The following is a 19,646-nucleotide window of genomic DNA, read 5'->3' on the forward strand; positions in this document are numbered from 1 at the left end:
CGCCACTGCTGACTCCCAGGGGCCCGGCCAAATGTTGACCATCCCAAGTCACCTGGCAGTGGGAGGACCGGGGTCACTGCGGGGACATGACACAGGAAACATCACCTCTGCCCCCTCGTTTATCTCAGCTTGTCTGATTCCATTGTAGCTTCAAATTTAGCTGGACACCGGGGCACCCGGGGCTCTCTGAGCCGGGTGGGGCTGAGCATTGCTGCGTCTGTCCCAGACCCCACTGGAGCCGCATCTCTTGGACCTTTTTTAAATGTCTTCAATAAACACTAACAAAGATCCTGCCCCGGAGTCACCTCCTCGAGTGTTTCCAGAATTAGCACTGTGCACCAGATGTAGCGATTAACTGTCAGGAAACCAGCCAGTCCCAAGGTGCATAGGCAGAGAGAGAACCCAGGAGTCCTGGCAGCCAGCCACAGCTGCTCCATGCAGCACTCACTGTTAGAGCTATAGATATGTGCTGATGATATGCCCCTCCCTGAGCCAAGAATAGAACCCTGGACTCCTGGCAGACAGCACCCTCCTCTCAAACTACTAGATAACCCCTCTTCCCAGAGATGTGAATACAACCCTGGTGTCCTGACCCCCCCAGCCCACTTGCACTAATGATTAGATCATACCCTTCTCCCAGAGCTGAGACCAGAACCCAGGAGTCCTGGCTCCCAGCCCCCTCTGCTGTAACCACTAAGCAATGCTCTTGGCCAGAGCTGAGATCAGAACCCAGGAGTCCTGGCTCCCAGCAAACCTGCTGTAGCTGCTCTGACGCCCCACACACCGAGTTGGTCATCACCAGCCAGCCTCATCCATGGGACAGACAGCGGCGAGAGAGCACCCTTTGCCAGCCCTTCTGCCTGGTGCAGCAAAGGAGCAGTGCCGGAGGCTGAGCAAGAACATGGCCCCTGCAACATGGGCAGCATCGAGCTTCAAGACACACACACCAGGGGCACACACCGACCCAATGAGGAGATCAAAACTCACTCTGCTCAACTGTGCCGGTGACAAGCGGTCACCGGTGACAAAGGCAGGGCAGTCGCAGAGTGAGCTGGGCCCATTCCCACGAGAGGCACCGTCACACAGCCCAGTGCCAAGTTATGCCACTAAGAACAAGATGCACAGGCCGTGCCTCCAGCCTGGGGGACGGGCCACTGCAAAGTGATGCCTCTGCATAGGGTCTAGGGCTCAGCGTGGACACGCAGCCCAACGCAAGTCCCAGGGCAATGCCATCCTTGATGCCTTAGCAGGGGCAGGGCGGTGGTTTTACCTCCGAACGTGGCGTTGGTGAGCCAGCTATGGAATAGCATGTCCAGCTCCCGTGCCTGCATCTTCAAAAGGATGTTGAAAAAAATCAAAGCGCCAGAGGATTTGAGGGCTGGAGAAAACGCCCCCGCAGCCGCCAGTTGCTCCATTGAATCCCCGAGAAAACAGCCCCAGCGTTGCCTCCGTACCTGGGTACCACTTCCAACTAGCCACACACGCCTCGCCTGCTGTTCAGCTCCATAGCACGTGCCCAGGATGGGGACGGACGTGGCTGTGATCAGGTGCTGGGACAACCCCTCATTAACCAGCGTGCTGACGTCACACATCTGGACTGGGGTCTCTCCAGACTCCCTTCTCCTTCCTCCCCAGCCCAGCCTCCTGACCCCAGAACACCTCCCCGCCTCTAGCGTACCCAGGCCCCTGGGCAGAGGAAATCCAGCCAGCGAAGCAGAACAGGCACACGATAACTTCCCCGCCAAAGCGGGTGACTCTGTAATCATCATCTCGTGATCTGATCGTACGCCAGTGACTCAGCCCCCAGCACTTGCTCCCAGCGCTGACAGCCGCGGTCCTGGTGCTGGGAGGGAACGGAGGTGCGGGGTTGTTTCATTAGGATCTGGAACCCTGGGGCAGCAACCCCAGGCCGGGATGCCGGGCACTGGGGGTCTGGGATGCCAGGCACTGGGGGGGCTCAGGGCAGCCAGGGTGGATCAGAACCTCAGCCGGTTAGAGAGTTGGACTTGGACCAGTACCTCCCTGCAGCACAGCGTCCTCCGGCACTGCCAACTTTTTCCAGTCCCAACTCCAGCGTGGGAGCCCCCCCGCAAGTATCACTGCTCTCGGCATGTCCAGGCCTTCCCCTGGGGTCTCCCACCCAAAAGCAAATCAGGCCTTGCTTGGAAGAGCTCCCAGCTGGAGCTGGGCGGGCTGCAGGCCAAGAGCGGAGGACGAGGCAGAGAAGGGCCACTTTGCCAACAGCAACACGAATTGCAGCGCCCCTCGGGCCTGGGTGGCGAGGGGTCAGACGGAGAACGCCTTAGCTAATGCAGCAGCAGCGGTGGGCCAGGTCGTTTCATAGGAAAGCTATGGGAAGCCAGCCACCAAGCCCAGAGCGACGAGGCTGTGCTGGCCAGCTGAGGGGTGCCAAGGGTGGGACGGAGCAGGGAGAGGGGATTGGAACCAGAGCCTCACTCCAGATTCGGGACCTTTGCGGGAGGAGCAGCAGCCTGGGGATCATCCCAGGGCTCTAATCACATTGCGGGGGAGGGGAGTGCTGATGCAGATGACGGGATTAGTGGGAGGCGGGGAATTGGGAAGCCTGGAAAGGCCAGCGGCGCCTTAAGGGAGTTGCTTATGATTATTGAGATCACAGCAGTGGTGAGAGGTCCTGACCCAGCCGCAGATCCCATTGGGCCAGCTGCTGTGCATACTCCAACCCACCCAGGTTCCCTCCCAACTATGCCAGGCGCTGCACAGACCCCGGACCAGCCCAGGCCCCCTCCCCCCACACTGTGCCAAACTTTGCAGAGACCCTGGACCACCTCAGCTCCCCTCCCCCACACTGTGCCAGGCGCTGCATAGACCCTGCCTCCCCAGACCCCTTCCCCACTGTGCCAGACCCTGCAGAGACCCCGACCCAGCGCAGCCCTACCCCCCATGTGCCAAGCACTGCACAGACCCCGAGTGAGCCCCCCCCGCCGCCCCATGCCTAGCACTGCACATCCACAGTGAGAGACAGGCCCTGCCCCCAAGAATTCAGGGTCTAACTGGACAAAGGATCGTCAGCTTCACTTTACAGGTGGGGAACTGAGGCCCAAAGGGACCATATGATTCACCGAAGGCCACACGGGGAGTCTGTGTCCAAGACAGGACCAGAAACCAGGCCCTACTCAAGCACCATAACCTTAACTCTGCCCCATAGGGGTGGGACTGGTGTCACTACTCTCAGCTAGGCTCAGCTGTTTCCTCCAGGGGGTCAGGACACGGCAAATCAGCTAGACTAGAGACCAAGGGGAAATGGCGAGAGAGGGGCCAGGCGAAGAAACACCTGGCAGGTCCAACGAGGACCCCAACCTCCCTGAGCAACCTCTGGGGTTAGCAAAACCGAGCAGCAGGTGAACCTTTAGAACATGCAGCATAACTAAGGCAGCTGGCATAGAAAATGCATTGACCTCTTAGCACCAGAGCACGTTGGACTGTTCCATTACATCACTGTGTCTGTGTGTGTGTGTGTGTGTGTGTGTGTGTGTGTGTGTGTGTGTGTGTGTGTGTGTGTGTGTGTGTGTGTGTGTGTGCGTGTGTGTGTGCGCGCGCTCTGTTCCATAACATTACTGACTCGGGGGGGGGAGCTGTTCCTCTGTGTGTGTGTGTGTGTGTGTGTGTGTGTGTGTGTGTGTGTGTGTGTGTGTGTGTGTGTGTGTGTGTGTGTGTGTGTTCTGTTCCATAACATTACTGACTCTGTGGGGGGGGGGGCTGTTCCTCTGTGTGTGTGTACACACACATTGGGACTCCTAGGTTCTGTTCCAGCGCTGGGAGGTGCGTGGGGCCAGAACTCCTGTGCTCTGTTACCTACCCGGAGGGAGTATGGCAGGGGTGGAGCAGGGCCCATGTGGGGGGGTGGAAGAATCTAGTGGCCAAAGCAGATGCCAAGAATTCAGGCCTCTGGGGTTGTGTTCTCAGAACTGGATGGGAGCGTGGGGTCAGGACGGCTGGGTTGTGTTCCTAGCTCTGGCAGGGAGCATGGCCAGCAGGAGCTAGGAATCCTGGCTTCTATTCTCAGCTCTGCCACTGACTCATTGTCTAAGGTCAAGTAAGTCACTATGTGCCTCAGTTTCCCTCTCTGTACGAGGAGGAGGATGTCACTGCCCTGCAGGGTGTGTAAAGAGGTTTGAGATTCTCAGAGGAATGGTGCCGGCACAGGCCAGCCTACTCAGCTCAGTGACCTGGCACGGAATTTATCGGACCGCTTCTCTCTAGGATGGGTGGCCTAAGCAGCCCACACCCCAGCCAACAACTCCCTGGGTCCATTGCTAATTGGAATCACTCAGTGTCCAGTTTCCCTCCTGGTGGCAGGGCCTGGGAACTGTTGTCTCTTGGCCCTGCCCTGCTGCTTCCAGACTGTCCATGCAAAGCATTTGCAAGGGGACATATCCGAGAGCAACGTGCTCTGAACTCTACATCTCTGTTACAGAGCCCCGAGGTCCCAGTGCCGGGACCGTCTCAGGGCCCAACCTCCTAGGATGTAGACAGAGCGGGGGAACTCAGAGCAAACATCACTCCCCTGCCAGATTGAGGGGACAGTCAGCTTGGCACTGCTTATTTCAGAGACAGGGAGGGCTAGTGGTTAGAGCAGGGGGGCATCGGGATCCCTGGGAGGAGATTTTGTATAGTGGACAGGGGACTGGGAGTCAGGACAGCTGAGTTCTTCTCCCGGCATGGGGAGGGGGTAAGTGATTAGAGCAGGGGGCTGGGAGTCGGGATTCTACCCTCAACTCTGCCCTGGTCCCATTGGCTAATGAGCACAGGACAAAACCACCCAATAACCTCACAGACCATCCCGGGAGCCGGGTTAAATCCTCTCACCTGGACATGGGGTCCTCCTTCACTTCCTGGCCTAGGGAATTATCCTGGGGCCATTCCCCAGCCTGGGCAATGCAGGAGCTCAGACTGGACGGCCTCAGTGGTCCCCCTCGCAGCAGGGGCTTGATCAGGGACATGTGATGGGGACATATTGCGAGAACCTGTCACCCAAGCCAGCTCCTGCAGCCTCCTGGCTCCGTAGGATTCAGGCTCAGGCCATAAGGACAAAGCCTTTCTCTGGTGTCTGGCTCTGTGGAAAACCCTCATGTTCCACGGGCAGCTCTGCCCTAGGAGCTTGAAGGGCGCAGATGGTGGGGGGCAGGGCAGAACACCTGGATTCTATCCCCGGCTCTGTCCCCGTGTGACGCCAGGCAAGTCGCTCTCACTGCTCTGTGCCTCAGTTTCCCCCAGCTGCAGAACAGAAATCTAAGGAAGGGGGGAAAACACCAGGCTAAGTGCGATTGCTGTGCAAACTGCCCCCACCCCTGCACGCACCTCATTCATGGCTCCTCAGAGGGGCAGGGCAGCAGGAGACTCGGGCGGGAGTGGGCCCCATCCTGGGTGGTTTCCCAGAACTGGCTGAGGTGAAGAGGGTCAGGACCCAGGGAAGCAGCTGTTCCCAGGTGGGGCCTAGCACAGGCTGGAGGAGGTGGGGAGAGAGGCGTTGGCAGGGCCCAGGCTGGAACTATGTGCTGGTTCACAGGGCCAAACGCTTGCAGGGGGAACTCAGCCTGGGAGAGGCTCAGAGCTTTTTCAATCGTGGTGGAAGCCCAGAGCCTGCTACTGAGACTGCCCCAGCTCCCCTTTCCCAGGAACATCTCGGCCAGTCGGTGTGTATGCAGCACCAGCTCCTGATCCCTGCCAGGAGAAGCTGGCGAGAGAGGGCTGTTAGGGTCTGGCCACAGAGAGAGAAAGAGCTGCTGCTTCGGTCCCATACAACCAACCTCAAACCCACCCCGCTCCTGGCTCTGCCTTTGACAAGGCCGGTGCAGGAAGCCCAGGGGTGGAGAACGCTGGAATCTGCCAGGCAGGTGTGGAAAACACCAGCCACTTCCCTCTGGTCTCAAAGCTCCTTGAGTCAAAGAGGCAAAGGATCAACAAGCAAACGAGACACTCTTCTCAGGCCACGGGTCCAGCGGGGGTGGTAACCTCAGACCTGGCCCACGGGAGCCTGGGGCTCTATTCCTGGCTCTGTTGATGAGCTTGGGTAAGTTACATCCCCTGGAGGCAGCTCACTTTCACATTCCACCTTTGTGCATTTAGGTTGCAAATTCTTTGGCGCAAGGGCTGTTTATCACGCTGTGTCCGTACAGCCCCTAGCACAGTGGGGGCCTCACGTCTCAGATGGGGCCTCTACGTGCTACTGGAAAGTCAGCAAGACCACAGCCCGTGGGGCAGGCACCACCCCTGCCCCAAAGGAGCTTGCAATCTAAACAGACAAGAGTGACACAGGGTGGGAGGGGAAACCGAGGCACAGAGCGGCGACGTGATTTGCCCACCGTCACCCAGAACAGGCAAGAGCAGAACCAGGCTGGCTGGCAGTGATTTACCCACTAGACCACGCTGCTTCCACATGCTAGGGGCGGGGCTGGCATAAATTTGCTCCAGCCCATTTCCCTTCTCCTGGGGGCCATCCAAACAGCACCTCCCTGTGAATTGATGCTGTTCTGCGTGGCGCAAAGAACGGATGGGTTTTGAATTCCAGGTGCCCTCGGGGCTGGGGAACCAGAGAATGGGGGGAGCCTCTCTGAACGTGCTTCCCAAAGACGTGCTGCCCACAGAGCACCAAGTGGGGAGTCCCGTCAGGGGCACACGATATTATCGCATTCAGACAGCTTTTGAGTTCTCCCAGCTGAAGCTGGTGAGGCTAACGGGGCGGACGCCAAGGGGTTAGTTTGCTCCACAGCCTCGCTGATGCTAATGCGCTGATGGGAGAGGGCAGCTCAGACAGTGAGCTGTCAGCAAAGCCTGCTGCCCCTGCCAGGCGCCAATGGGAACGGCGGGTTCAGGCGGCTCCCAGGGCACTGGTTCAGGCTGGCTCAGGACACGGGCACTGGCGCTGAGATGAGCAGCCTGAGCCTGATCTCAGCGAACCAGGAAGTGCCTCACTGCAGGGGCTGAGCACGGAGGGCAGGCCGGGCTGTGAAAGTGATTACAGCATGATGGATGCCCTGTATGAACCGAGTTTGCTGGGTCTCAGGCTGGTTCCTACCAGGCAAGCGACCACAATCCTCTCTGCATGTGGCAGCCTCAACCAAGAGGCCCAGGATGGAAGTGTCCTCACCCCCTCCCCAGCCGCTGGGACATTTTTCCAGGGCTGTGGGAGCTTGCTGTGCCATCGCCCCTGTGGTACTGGCTCTGTAAATAAACACAGGACATTGGTCTCCAGGGCTATTCCACCAGCCCGAAACTCCCTACTCATGCAAACTTCATGCCCAGTATTAACCCAGCCACCAGCAGGTTGCAAGGGCAACTGCAGGCTAGTAGACTGAGCCCAGGGCTGAGAAGCAGGAGACTAGTCACAACCTTGGACAAATTCTTTTCCAGCTCCGTGCCTCAGTTTCCTCATCTGTTAAAACAAGGCTAATTCATGTTTCTATGACAGGAGCTCCCAGTCAGGGCCAAAGATGTATAGTCAGGTACAAGCCTGGAATATCACAGGGTTGGAAAGGACCTCAAGAGGTATCTAGTCCAACGCACTGCTCAAAGCAGGACCAATCCCCAGGCAGACTTTTACCCCAGATCCCTGGGTGGCCCTCAGAGATTGAACTCACAACCCCAGGTTTAACAAGCCACTGCTCAAACCTCTGAGCTATCCCTACCCTCAGTAACAAGCAACTAGGGACATCTGAGAGGTGGGAGCAGAGCGGTACAAACCCTGGCCTGTGTTATACAGGGGATCACACAGGTCCCCAATACATCATCCCACCTCCAAAGCTGGGTGAAGCAGGGCAGGATTTTGCTGCCCTGACCTGCATTAGCAATTAAGACCTCTGGGGTGTGTGTGTAGGGGGGAGTTCACAGGATTATTGGGAGCTAATCCCGGGCTCAGCGAGTGAGATTAGCAGATGAGATTACTGGGCAGATGGGGACAGGCTACAGGAACACAGCGATCCGTCTCCTGGACTTCCCCGGGGAGGAGTCGCTAAAACCAGGCGGGGGCAAATTCCACAGCAGGCTAACAACAATCTTCCTGTCTCTGCATTCAGCCTCTGCACTGAATACACTTCCTAGAACCCCATCGAGCTCATTAAACCAGGTCTCCTGGGTTCAAATCCCTGTTCTGCTGTGAGCTCTGAGCTAGAATCTGGGCCTACATTCACGGCACCGGGCCAGGTCCGTCCAGCTGTGACTCCAGATCCCTCAAGAAGAAAGTGTGAATTCACAGGCAGAGCTGGGGGACTGCATCAATGCGCTCTCATTGCAGGCAATAGGCTGGGGGAGGAGGAGCAGCTTGTTTTTCTGTGGGAGGTTTCCCCATGCTGGAAACCTTCATTTGGCCCTAACGTTAATTAAGCCAGTGCTCTTACCGCTGCACAGCGCTTCCTAATCTCTGGAGGAAGCAAGCTAGCCAGGCAGGGAGGTGGGACTATCCCACAATGCACCTGAGCAGCAGGACCAGAGGGCATCAAGGGAGGATGTGTTGCTGACATCCTCGCCGGGCCACTCACACACACTCCCACTGGGGATCCCCGGACCTCGGGGCTGCCTGTATCCCAGCCGGGCTCAGTGGGTCAGAGGGATCTGTTCCCACAGCGGTGGCAATTCTCCCTCGGCAACAACGTGGTGGTAGAAGGGGGTTCTCAAGGGAGCAGGATGCAGAAGGGATGAAGGCAGGAGAGGAGGATGAGGGAGGGAAGAAATGAGAGTGGAAGAGCCAGCCAAAGGGGAGTGAGGGAAAGGGGGGGCTGTATACCCCATCATCTGCAGAGCGGGATCTTGGAGATGCCTTGCTGACAGCCAGCCTGGCTCTGCTCCATGTCTGTCCGTCCCCCCCCATGGGACAGGGGGTCTCCGTTCCATAGAGCTGCTCCCCAAAGCATTCGCACAGACCAGCTCCTTCCTCAAGGGAGGGAGAGTGAAGCAGGCGCCTGGCCCTGGCTGCCTTCACAGCCCACAACAAAGTGACCGCAGACGTCTCCCACACATCCCAGCACTGCCTTCCCTCACCCCCCAGCCCCGCTTTGTTCGCTTGCCACACTCCCGTAACCGCACACCCCAGAGCTTAGCCAGCTCCCGGCCCTGGCAAGCAAGAGCTCTTGGCTCCAGGCGCCTCTGCTCCTTGCCATGTGCAAATATTTAAGCTGTGGAGGAGACAGCCCAGCGATTCTTGTGGGGAGCAGGGTTCTGTTAGGGCTCCAGCTCCCAGCAGCATCCCCCCAAACACTGTGACGCCACTGACCACCAAAGGAGCTATGCAAGGGATTAATCTAGCTCATAACCTCTCGGGGAAGGATGGCAGGGGATTGTGGGGTGGGAGCACCCCATGATATAAGAGGCCATGTCTGCATTCAAGGGCCAGTGTCTGTTGTAAAGAAACTGGAACTACTTGGAACCCCCTTCCTGCTGCATTCAATGTGCTTTATACTTTCCTGCGGTGCAGTGTTCCTGTGCGCTGTTAAACAGCCACTGCCCTCACCCCAGAGGTGGCTGCATTCCAGTGTTGTAGACGTGATTCCTAGGTGTTGTCGCTAAACAGCTGCTGTGCCCTGTGCCTGGGCAGCTGCATTTCCATGGTAGGTGAGCAATCCCTATGCAGCGTTGACACGTGCTCTCCAACAGGCGCCACGCCCCACCCCAGAGGTGGCTGCATTTCAGTGCTGGTGAAGCACTCAGAGATGCTGTTAACAGTGAAGTCATGAATTAAGCATTTGGGCCCTGCTCATAGGGATGCAGGAGGGAGTCCAATCCAGCTAAGCCCTGGCCAGACAGATCATAGAATCCCTTTCCCCAGAAAGGTGTGAAATCTCAGCCACTGCCTTAATAATCTTGCTGGGTTTAATTAGCCCTGGGATCAGGAGGTCAATAGCACCTGTATTAACTCTGAAGGAGAAGCTGCTGTGACAAGACTGCTCAGCCATGAGACAGACAGACAGACACACACACACACACCATGCTAGTTTACAGCACGGTCATCGCATCAGCCAGCAGGCTCACACTCGTGATGTGAGACTGCACGTTCCCAGTGCACAGACAGAGCACACACCCTGTGAAGAGTTGTACGGCCTCAGGTGTGCACGAGCTGCGTGCTCCCGGTGCACACAGATTGCACACAGGGCATTTCACACTCCTGGTGAACACATCTCGCATAGACCCTGAGCAGGACTGCATGCTCGTGGTGCTCGAAGGTTTTGCGCCCAGAGCGCACACAACTCGTGTGCCAGCAATGTGGGATTTCGCACTCACCAGCCACGCAGCTGGCATCTGAACTACATGAAACCACATGCTCACCATGCGCGCCGATCGCACCCTTGCTGCATCTGATGGCATGATCAGTGGTGCTCAGAGCTGCACACTCACGGAGCATACTGTTGGCACACCCACTGTGCATGCAGGTCTCACACTCTTTGCATGAGACCACACGTTCCCAGTTCACAAACAGAGCACACTCTCCGTGGAGGGTTGCACAGCCTCAGGTATGCATGAGCTGCATGCTCCCGGTGCACACAGATTGCACACAGGCTGCCGAGCATTTCACAATCCTGGTGCACACATCTCACAAGTGCCCTGAGCAAGACTGCCTGCTCATGGTGCTCGAAGGTTTCCTGCTCAGAGCGAACACAGCAGCGTGGGATTTCGCACTTGCCAGCCACACAGCTGGCATTTGGGCTGCACAAAACTGCACACTCACCAGGCACACCGATCACACCCTTGCTGTGTCCGATGGCACTATCAGCGGTGCCCAGATCTGCACACTCACGGAGCGTACTGCTGGCACACTCACTGTGCATGCAGGTCTCACATTCGCTGTGGAAGCCTGCGCGCTTGTGCTGCACAAGGGCTACTGCCCAATCACCCTATGTCACGATGCCTGTGTTTTTCTCAGCCTTGCTATCCCTGTTTACAGAGTCCCCTTGTTCTCCTCACCCGAGACCAACGCCCACCTGGCGCCTTTGACCTGCACAAAGGAACACCAGCGCTCGATGCCCTGGAAAGGCTCCGGCGATCATGTCCAGGCTTCAAGTGCTGCTTTCCTTCCTGTGAGCGATGAATAAGGAGCTTACACCTCTGCCATGGTTCCCAGCAGCACAGCGATGCCAGCAGAGTGGGGAAGGTGGCCAGCCAACACCGGTGGAGTGGCAGGGGATCCCAGCCAGGCGTAAACATTCCTGCCTCCTGGAGCCCTCCCAGCTGCCCCCTCCACTGTGCGGGGTGCTCTCAGGGCCCTGCCTGCTAAGATTAACCCCTTAATGGCCAGGTTCCCACGCCATCTCCGGCTGCTGCATTGCACAGAACCGCAACGGCACCCTGCGCTCCCTTCTGTAGGGTGCACCATGCAGCATCATGCAGACCTCGCCCTGGGCACAGCACCCTCGATGGAGCCCATGTTAGCTGGCACCATGATCCTCACGGCTCTGGCACCTTAGGGACACGCCCAGGCCCTCGTTCAGCAGTGAAGTGCTCTGTATTCGGACACTAACGAGTCAGCGAGGTGGATTGCTGTTTGGATCTGCTCCCTCGCTCAGAGCCAGCCCACGCTAGCAGCAAACAACAAAGTAAACAGCGAACACAAGCGAACACGAGCAGTTGTGCATACATGCATGTGTGCATACCCTTGTGCGTGTGGGCGGGTGAAACCATGTGCTTGTGCACCCTTGTGTACCTGTGTTCAGGCACGGGCTCGCGTGTGGGTGCTTGTGCCCATGTAGGTGTTCACAGGCACGTGTGAGCATATGCATGAGTGAGTGTGCGCCCCTTTGCACACGTGGGTGCTTGTGCATATGCACATCTGCAGTCGCCATGCAGTCAGCTCAGGGCAGCGCCTGCTGGAGGGTCCAGTCAGCTGCCAGCCTGTAGCAGCTGCTTCCCCCAAGCCAGGACCCCGTGAATGACAAGACCATGAGCCCCAATCCACACCCTGCACGTTGTACCAGGGTCTTTACTCAGGTGAGCAGCAGGCTTGTCCGTGGCTGGCCACGAAGCCCTGCGCAGTCGCCCAGCGAAGCAGCCGCTCAGCTCGCACGCCTTCCCATCCATCTCCACTCGCCTCAATGCAGCGGCATGAGCACGGTTATTTAGTCCTCCATGTTTCTGGCCTGAGCTCCCTGCCTGGAGAGGCCTCCGTGGAGACAGCGCTAATCAGTTGCAGGCACCTGGCTCCAGCCAGGAGTGCAGTGCTGCCCAAGTCTAGAAAACGCTTTGCTTTGCTTTTGGGAGGCTCCGAGAAGCACAAATGTCACGTCCTTCCTGGTGGAATCGCTCCTAACCCCAGACACTTCCCAGCTCAGACACATCTACCAATGGGGTCCCTGGCCGCAGCCATATTTCCAGGGACCCCCACAAGGGCTAGCAAAAAGAACAGGCACTTAATGGGCAGGGTCAAGCTAAATTCTACTGGGCCATTTTAAACTCTTTGGGGCACAGACTAGCTAGAGCCAGATGTGGTGCCCATTACCATGGTAGCTGAGCCCCTCACTGCTATGGGGGCAGCAGCAAGCACATTGGCAGCACTACAGACCCAATAATCATTCATAGCCAATTGCTTGGTGCAAATATTGGCCAATTCCACTTCGGTTTCACGTCAGCGTTTGGCCGACGCTAACTGGAAGCTCAGCATGATTCTGCTGAAGACAGATGCAAATCTGGCCCAGGGTGTGAGCTACAGGGAGATTCTTCCCTGAGTAACATCAAGGCAAATCTGGAGTCACGATACTGATGACAATGGAGCGACTCTGGATTTATGCTGGTGTAATGGATTAGGATCAGACCCCAGATCCAGCAAAGCTGGTAAGGTGACTCCAGATTTACACTAGTGTAAGGATCCAGTTCTAACATCAGCTGCAGTCAATGGAGTGAGGTGACGTTTACACTCGTGCAGGCGAGATCTGGATTTGGCCCTAACGCCACTGCAGTGAGTGGAGTGACTCCAAAGCTACGCCAAGGTGCCACCGATCAAAACCAGGGCCTAACTCGATTGCAGTCAGTGGGTTGACTCCAGATTTACACGATCGTCCCGGAGATCAGGATCTGCCCCTAGCTCCGGATTCACCCCCACTCAGAGCCGACCCCATAAATCCTAACAGCCATCGCGATCGCCTGAGACTCTCGGCTTTCCAAGCCGCAGAACTGAAGCTGTCTCCTGCTTCCAAGTATGTGAGCGCGCTGGCTGAGCATGAAAGCGCCATGACCGCAGGCAGCTCAGGTAGCCTGTGACCCCAGCGTGGCCCGGCTCCTGGCTCTCCAACCCAGCCACGGCATTTGATTCTCACTGCTTCATTAACATCAGCCTTAAACAAACTGGAGGAGATGTGTGTGCCCCGGAGCCCAGGACAGCTTCCCGGTGATTACTGCAGGTTGCAGCTGATACGTGCTGGATCGCAGGAGTTTGGGAATGGCAATTGCTCCTTGGCATGCCAAAGCCAGGGTCTAATTACTTCCTTTCAGCGTGTGCAGCGCCCCACAACTAGGGTGCAGCTGCACGCAGAGAACAAGCTTGCCAGAGCCTTTGGGCCCAGACACTTCCCCAGCAATGGTAACTAGCTGGGGAGAAACCACAAAGGCCTTTTAACCCATCAGAGGCTGGAGAAAGACTCCGGCTCAGCGTGCTCTAGTCACAGAAGGAAGGGAAATTGAGGCACAGAGCAAGGCTATGACCTGACCAATTTAATACAGAGGGTCAGCGATGGAGATGGGAAAATAGAACCCAGCAGTCCAATCCCCTGCTGTAAGCACTAGGTAACATAGAAGATTAGGGTTGGAAGGGACCTCAAGAGATCACCTATCCCAACCTGCTGCTCAAAGCAGGACCAATGCCTAGACAGATTTTTACCCCAGTTCCCTAAATGGCCCCCTCAAGGATTGAACTCACAACCCTGCGTTTAGCAGGCCAATGCTCAAACCACTGAGCCATCCCTCCTTCACAACACTTCTTTCCAGAGCTAGGATGAGAACCCAGGAGTCCTGGCTCCCACACCCCTGGGCAGGCCCCACTGGAAAAACAGGCAGGGCCCTGCTGGAAGGGTGGTTAAAGCACAGCACAAACCCTTCACCTAACGGCTGTGGATTCCTTCCGCCTGGCAGCCGGCCACACCCAGGTGCTGAGTTTCCTTTTGCCAGCCTAGCCGCTCCCAGAGAGCCCCAGAAAACACGTGCAGTGGCAGGCATCCAATGCTGGGCATATCACAGCAGCTCCAGGATCCCCAGAGCCACCCAAAGAGGACCCTTCGCTCCGAGCCTGTCCCCATCCGCCCAGGCTCTCGGCTAGGGTTACGCCCCACAAGCCAGGGAGCATGGCAGGTCGGGGCAGGTGGGGGAGTGTGTCCAGGTTGGCAGCTCTTGCTCCAGCCAGTCCTGCCAACTGCTTCTTAGACAAGTGTGTAGTGAGCCTGGGCGCAGGGGAGAGTTGCCAGGATGAGCTACAGGCAGCAGCCAAACGGGGCTGCCCATGCGGATGGCGCTGGATGGAGACGCAGGATGCCTGGGTCCTATTCCTGGTTCTCCCACTGACCCTGTGCCTGAGATTCCCGCCTACCCTTGTGAGCTCTTTGGAGCAGGGAGTCTCTCGTGCTCTGTCTGGGCAGCACCTGGCACAATGGAGCCGGGGGCAGAGCTTTGAAACTAACGGAAGTTTTGGTTTCCAAGTCCAAAAAAATCAAATCAGTTCAGGGCAAATGAAAGCCAATTTTTTTTTAATTTTCTGCCAATCAAAAAGTAAAAGAACATTGTTTTGGGTCAGGAGGGAAACTGAGGCACACGGCGGGGGAGGTAACTCAGCTGTGATCCCACAGCAGAGCCAGAGCTCCTGACTCACAGTTCCAGGGCCTGACCCATTAGATCATAGCTGCTTGCCTGGCTCTGAGGACGGGCGGCTGCCTCTGCAGCGTCTCTCGCCAGATGAGCCGTGCCCTGCACACACTGTCCATTCCCCACAGCGATGGGAGCTGGCAGGGCACGGCTGGGCCTGGGGCCTTCCAGACAGATTCCTTTGGCCGTTGATCAGCAGTCAAACGTCTCTGTGACCACATGGCGTCTGATTGCAGGGAGAAGGACTGGGGCATAGGCATAATCCCTGATCGCCAGAGATGCCATCGGGCATTAGGCAGGCAGGGTTACAGATTTCCTCTTCCTTCCTGTCCGAAGGAAGTTTCAGGCTCATTACATCTTTCCCCCCAGCAGCTGCACCAGCCCTGCCCAGCAGGAAGCCATCTTGCATCGGTGCCATCCCCAACTCGGCTACTACCAGGAGTCCTGACGCTCATGGCTCTATCCACTAGCCCCCACTCCGCTCCCAGGGCCAGGATGAGAACCCAGGCATCCTGACTCCCAGCCCTCCCGTTTCCTCCCTCTCTAACCACTAGCTCCTACTGCCTCTCTTGGGCAACCTCTTTCTTGCCCCAGCTGAGCAGCAGTGAGGTGGGGAGCACTCTTCCCGGGGCAGGGAGGGTCTCCCTACACACACTCCACATGCCCTCCATGCCCGCCTGCCACTGTTCATCAGCGACTCACCCCCTCGCCGCTCGAGCCAGGCGCTGAGCAATTCCCACCAGCCACTTGCCCCTCCTTTATGTGGCCTGGTATGAGGCCAGCGAGCTGGGGCTGGGAGGGCACCAGGAACCTGAGCGCCCTATAGGACTTACCCGCAGCCCCCCTCACTGCTTCTCCGGCACAGGGCTGGGGTTGGTGCTGGCATCAGGGGCCCAAGCCCTGGACGGGACCGGTCTTGGGGGGATGGAGTATGGACCTGCTGGAAAGGACCTCTCGCCACTTGGGAAAGCAGCTGCCAACTCAGTCCTGTCCCTTTAAATCTACTTCCCCCATCCCCAGAAGAGCCTCCAAGTGGGACCCAGCAGCAGCATGACTGGGGAGGAGCCTGAAACCCAGCAGTGCCAGCGGCTGGGATGAACAGGGGTGGCCCGTGCTGAGGGGGAGCAGGATTTTACCAGGGGGTCTCACGGTCCAATGGGCCTGTCCACGTGACTCGCTGTCCTGGCAGGCAGGGCTTGGCCACCGCGGGAAATAACCTGCACCAAATTAATATCCTCAGTCAACTCTCGGGCTTCCCCTTCCAGAAGGTACGGAGGACGTGTCCGACCGGACGCCTTGTTCGCCCAGCTGCTGCCCAGCTGGACGCCTCATTCTTCCGGCTGGTCCAGCTGCTGCCCGACCGGACACCTTGTTCTCCCAGCTGCTGCCCGACTGGACAACTCGTTCGCCCGGCTGGCCCAGCTGCTGCCCAACCGGACGCCTCATTCCCCTGGCTGGCCTGGCAGATGCCCGATTGGACAACTTGTTGGCCTGGCCGATGCCATACCAGAACATTTAGCCTTGTACATGGCCAGCCAACAGGCCAGCTAGTCCTCTACTCACTACACCCAGCCCTCAAATCCACCACTTGCCATCCAGGGCCATCTACTAGCCCATCCATGCCCAGCCAGCCATGTGTCACTCCACACACAAACCCTGGCACCTATAAAGACAAACATAAGCATTGCCCCTCGTCTCCTGGCCAGGACACCCACCATGAAGGGCTGGGGAAGCAGGTGAGACGCCAACAGAGATAAAGTTTAACAGCTCTGCCCTCAGGGGGCCTGGGTCGGTTTCACTGTGGAGCAGCAGGTACCCCAGCAGAGGGCTGGGGATTTTCCCATCATGCACCAGGGTGCTAGGCTGACACCAGCTGACAGGCAGGCTGGAGCGACCACTCCCAGGATGCTAGAGCTGCATCCTTTGAACAGGTTGAGGAGAGACCAGGCTCCGGAAGATGCCCTGCTGTGGTTCTGGCTGGGATTTTACCCTGTGCTCAGCTCTACGGTCTCTTCATGCCGTGGAGGTTGGGTCAGGGTTTGTTAATGGCAGCAGCCCCCTGAGCTTGCAGCTCCTCTTGGGAGGCAGGTTTTATCGGGGCCATGGGGAAACTGAGGCATGGGGCAGGGTTAAGGAACTTGACCATGGCCACACTAGCAAAGCTGGAAATAGAACCTAGGAGTCCTGACAGTCCTGTGCCAGAGACTGGCACACACCTCCTGTTGTGCTCGGCAGTGTAATCTCTGCTGGCTGAACCTATTAGCCCAGGCCAAACCCCACAGCTGTAACCGAGAGCGACCCCCGAATGGGGCACGGCGTAACTGGCTCTGTGGCTGCCTCCCCAGTGTGTCCTTGCCCCTCGGCCAGCATCCTGCCTCTCTGCCAGGCCTGGATCGTCTCCTGAAGTCCCTTCTCCAGGGCTTGGTCCCTCGCCCCAGCATGTGACTGCCACAGTGCCCTTGGTGAAGGTGACCCACGGCCGAGAAATCCCAGCACTTCCCCTGGGCTTATCTGGTGCTGGTAAATACCAGGCTCTGTCCCCACTGATCTCTCGGCGCTGGGAGCTTTGCTCCTCCGACTCACCAGGGCTCGAGGCTGGCACTGAGGGTAGTGAATAGTGGCAGGTGACTCAAACAGAGGCAGCCAGTCTCCTGCTTGGGGATGCGGGGGGAGCTGCAGTCCAGAGCTGGGCAAAGAAACCCCCTCAGCACGAAACAGAGCTGGCTGGGCTCTGCCACCCAAGCTGAGAATTCGCTCCACAGAACCTGCTGCCCAGCCGAGCCACCAGCCCCAGGCTGCTGCTCCCTGGAGCCGGGCCAGCCAGGCCTCATCCTGCTCCATCCACGTGACCCACCCTGACCTGGGAGAAGCCAGATGCCCCGTGCCCACGGCCCGCTCGGCTCCTCCACAAGGCCAGTAGCACCCAGGAGGCAGAGAGCTCTCAGGCTGAGCATGCAGGCACCCTACCCCCCTGAGCCCAGCCCATTCCTGCTCCACCTGCCCTTGGCAGAGGGGTGACCGGAGAGCCAGGGCTGTGGGGCCGGGGCATCGCAGAGGAGAAAACCTGGCACCCGCTTTGTTTAAAGCAAACTGTCTCAGGCCCCTCGGCCACACATGGGAGGTGGCGGAGGGGGGAGGCCAGCCAGCGGGCGGGCAGGCAGCCTAAGCAAACATGCAGCCGCTGAGCCGGGTTTCCAACAACACGCATGGCCCTCCTCCCCAAGGCAGGGGTCACAGAGTAAAAGAGAAACCAGTAGGCGTCTGGGGATGGGGGGACCAGACGCTCCCGAACAATGACCCTGGGGGGCCTGCAGAGCTCCCCACCTCTGCGGCAGGGGTCAGCGGCAGAAGAGACACAGCTGTGTGCATGTGTGTCTCTCACACACACACACACACACACACACAGCGCCCATCCGGGGACTAGCAGCCCCCGCGTCTGGAGTGAGCAAAACTCTCTCTGAACTGGAAGTAAACCCAGCCGTGTACACAACACCAGCCGATCCTCAGCCTCTGGGGGGGCGAGGGGGACAGGGGTCCCCACAGCTGACTGTTGCTTCTGTACATCTGGGGCAGTAGGGGAAGGGACATGTAGCACCAAGGGCACGTAGCAAGGAAAGTGGGGGGCAGCTCCAGAAACGGCTGGATCTAGAAAAGGAGAGCCATGCAGGGGATTCAGAATGAGGGCGCATGCAGCTAGCCAGGGATCCAGAAAAGGGCCAAGAGATCCAGACGAGATTCATTCACCTTGGGAGAGCCCAGGAAAGAGAAGCATGCACCTGTACACTTGCACTCGTGAGCACAGGGGATCCAGACAAGGGTGCAGGCATGCACATGTGGGAATCCAGCCAAAAAGTCTGTGTGGGGGAGATGGGCCTTTGTGAAAGTCTGTGCCTCAGTTTCCCTATCTGTAACATGGGGATTATGATTAAAGCTGGTGCAATATTTGCCGATGGGACTTTTTGGTTAGCAAAAAACAGCATTCTGGTGAAACTGAAATTTCCTGTTGGAATGTGTCAATTTTGACATATTTAGAAAAAAACATTAACCCCTCACCCTGCCCATTCCCACTCCCATATCCTGGGCGCCAACTTCCATAGCCCTGGGGAGCAGGACAGAAGTCTGAATGTCATTCCAGGTGGGGGACCCTGGTGCCTCAGGCCCAGGGCAGAAGTGTGGGAGAGAATCCAGTCCTGAGCAGGGGGGATGGAAGGGCAGAGCTTGCTCCCGGCCCAGCTGGACCCAGGCGTCTCTCTGCAATCTGTTCAAGGAGGCCTCGGCTGAGCAGCTGGTGTCTCACAGGACAACTCTGAGATGGAGCCAGGCAGCTGGCTGGGTGAGCGCTGCAATGTGGAGCAGGGAACAGGGCAAGCGCCAAGCCCGGCAGCCTGGCATGTGCCTCTTGCCAGCTGGGGCCAGTGCCACCTGGTGCTAAAGCAGAGCAAGCTCTCCTCCCCCCAGGAGTTCTCGTCTGCCCAGCTGCCGCAGAGTCTGTCTGCACGTCACCCAGCTCCCCCGACCAGCCACACTCCAGCCCTTCAGTGTGCGCCCGGGTGCATATTGGCCCCACGTGCCGGGGAGCCAGGGCAAAGCACATCAAAGCCGCCCCTCTCCCCCACCCCCTTTGCACCCAGCCTGTGTTTAGCTCGTCCTCCACTACCCCACAATTCCCTGCACCAGGGCGTTCCACCCCTCCTGCACAGTGCTGGAGGCAGCGCTGTCCAGTGGGTGGAGCACTGGACTGGGACCCAGGGGCTCTAATCGCAGCTCTGCCAGTGACCCACTGGGTGACCTGGGCAAGTCGCATCCCCACTCTTTTCCCTCCCACCCTTGGTCTGTTT

The sequence above is a fragment of the Gopherus flavomarginatus genome, chromosome 20 (genome assembly GCF_025201925.1).
Source record: "Gopherus flavomarginatus isolate rGopFla2 chromosome 20, rGopFla2.mat.asm, whole genome shotgun sequence".
NCBI lineage: Eukaryota > Metazoa > Chordata > Testudines > Testudinidae > Gopherus > Gopherus flavomarginatus.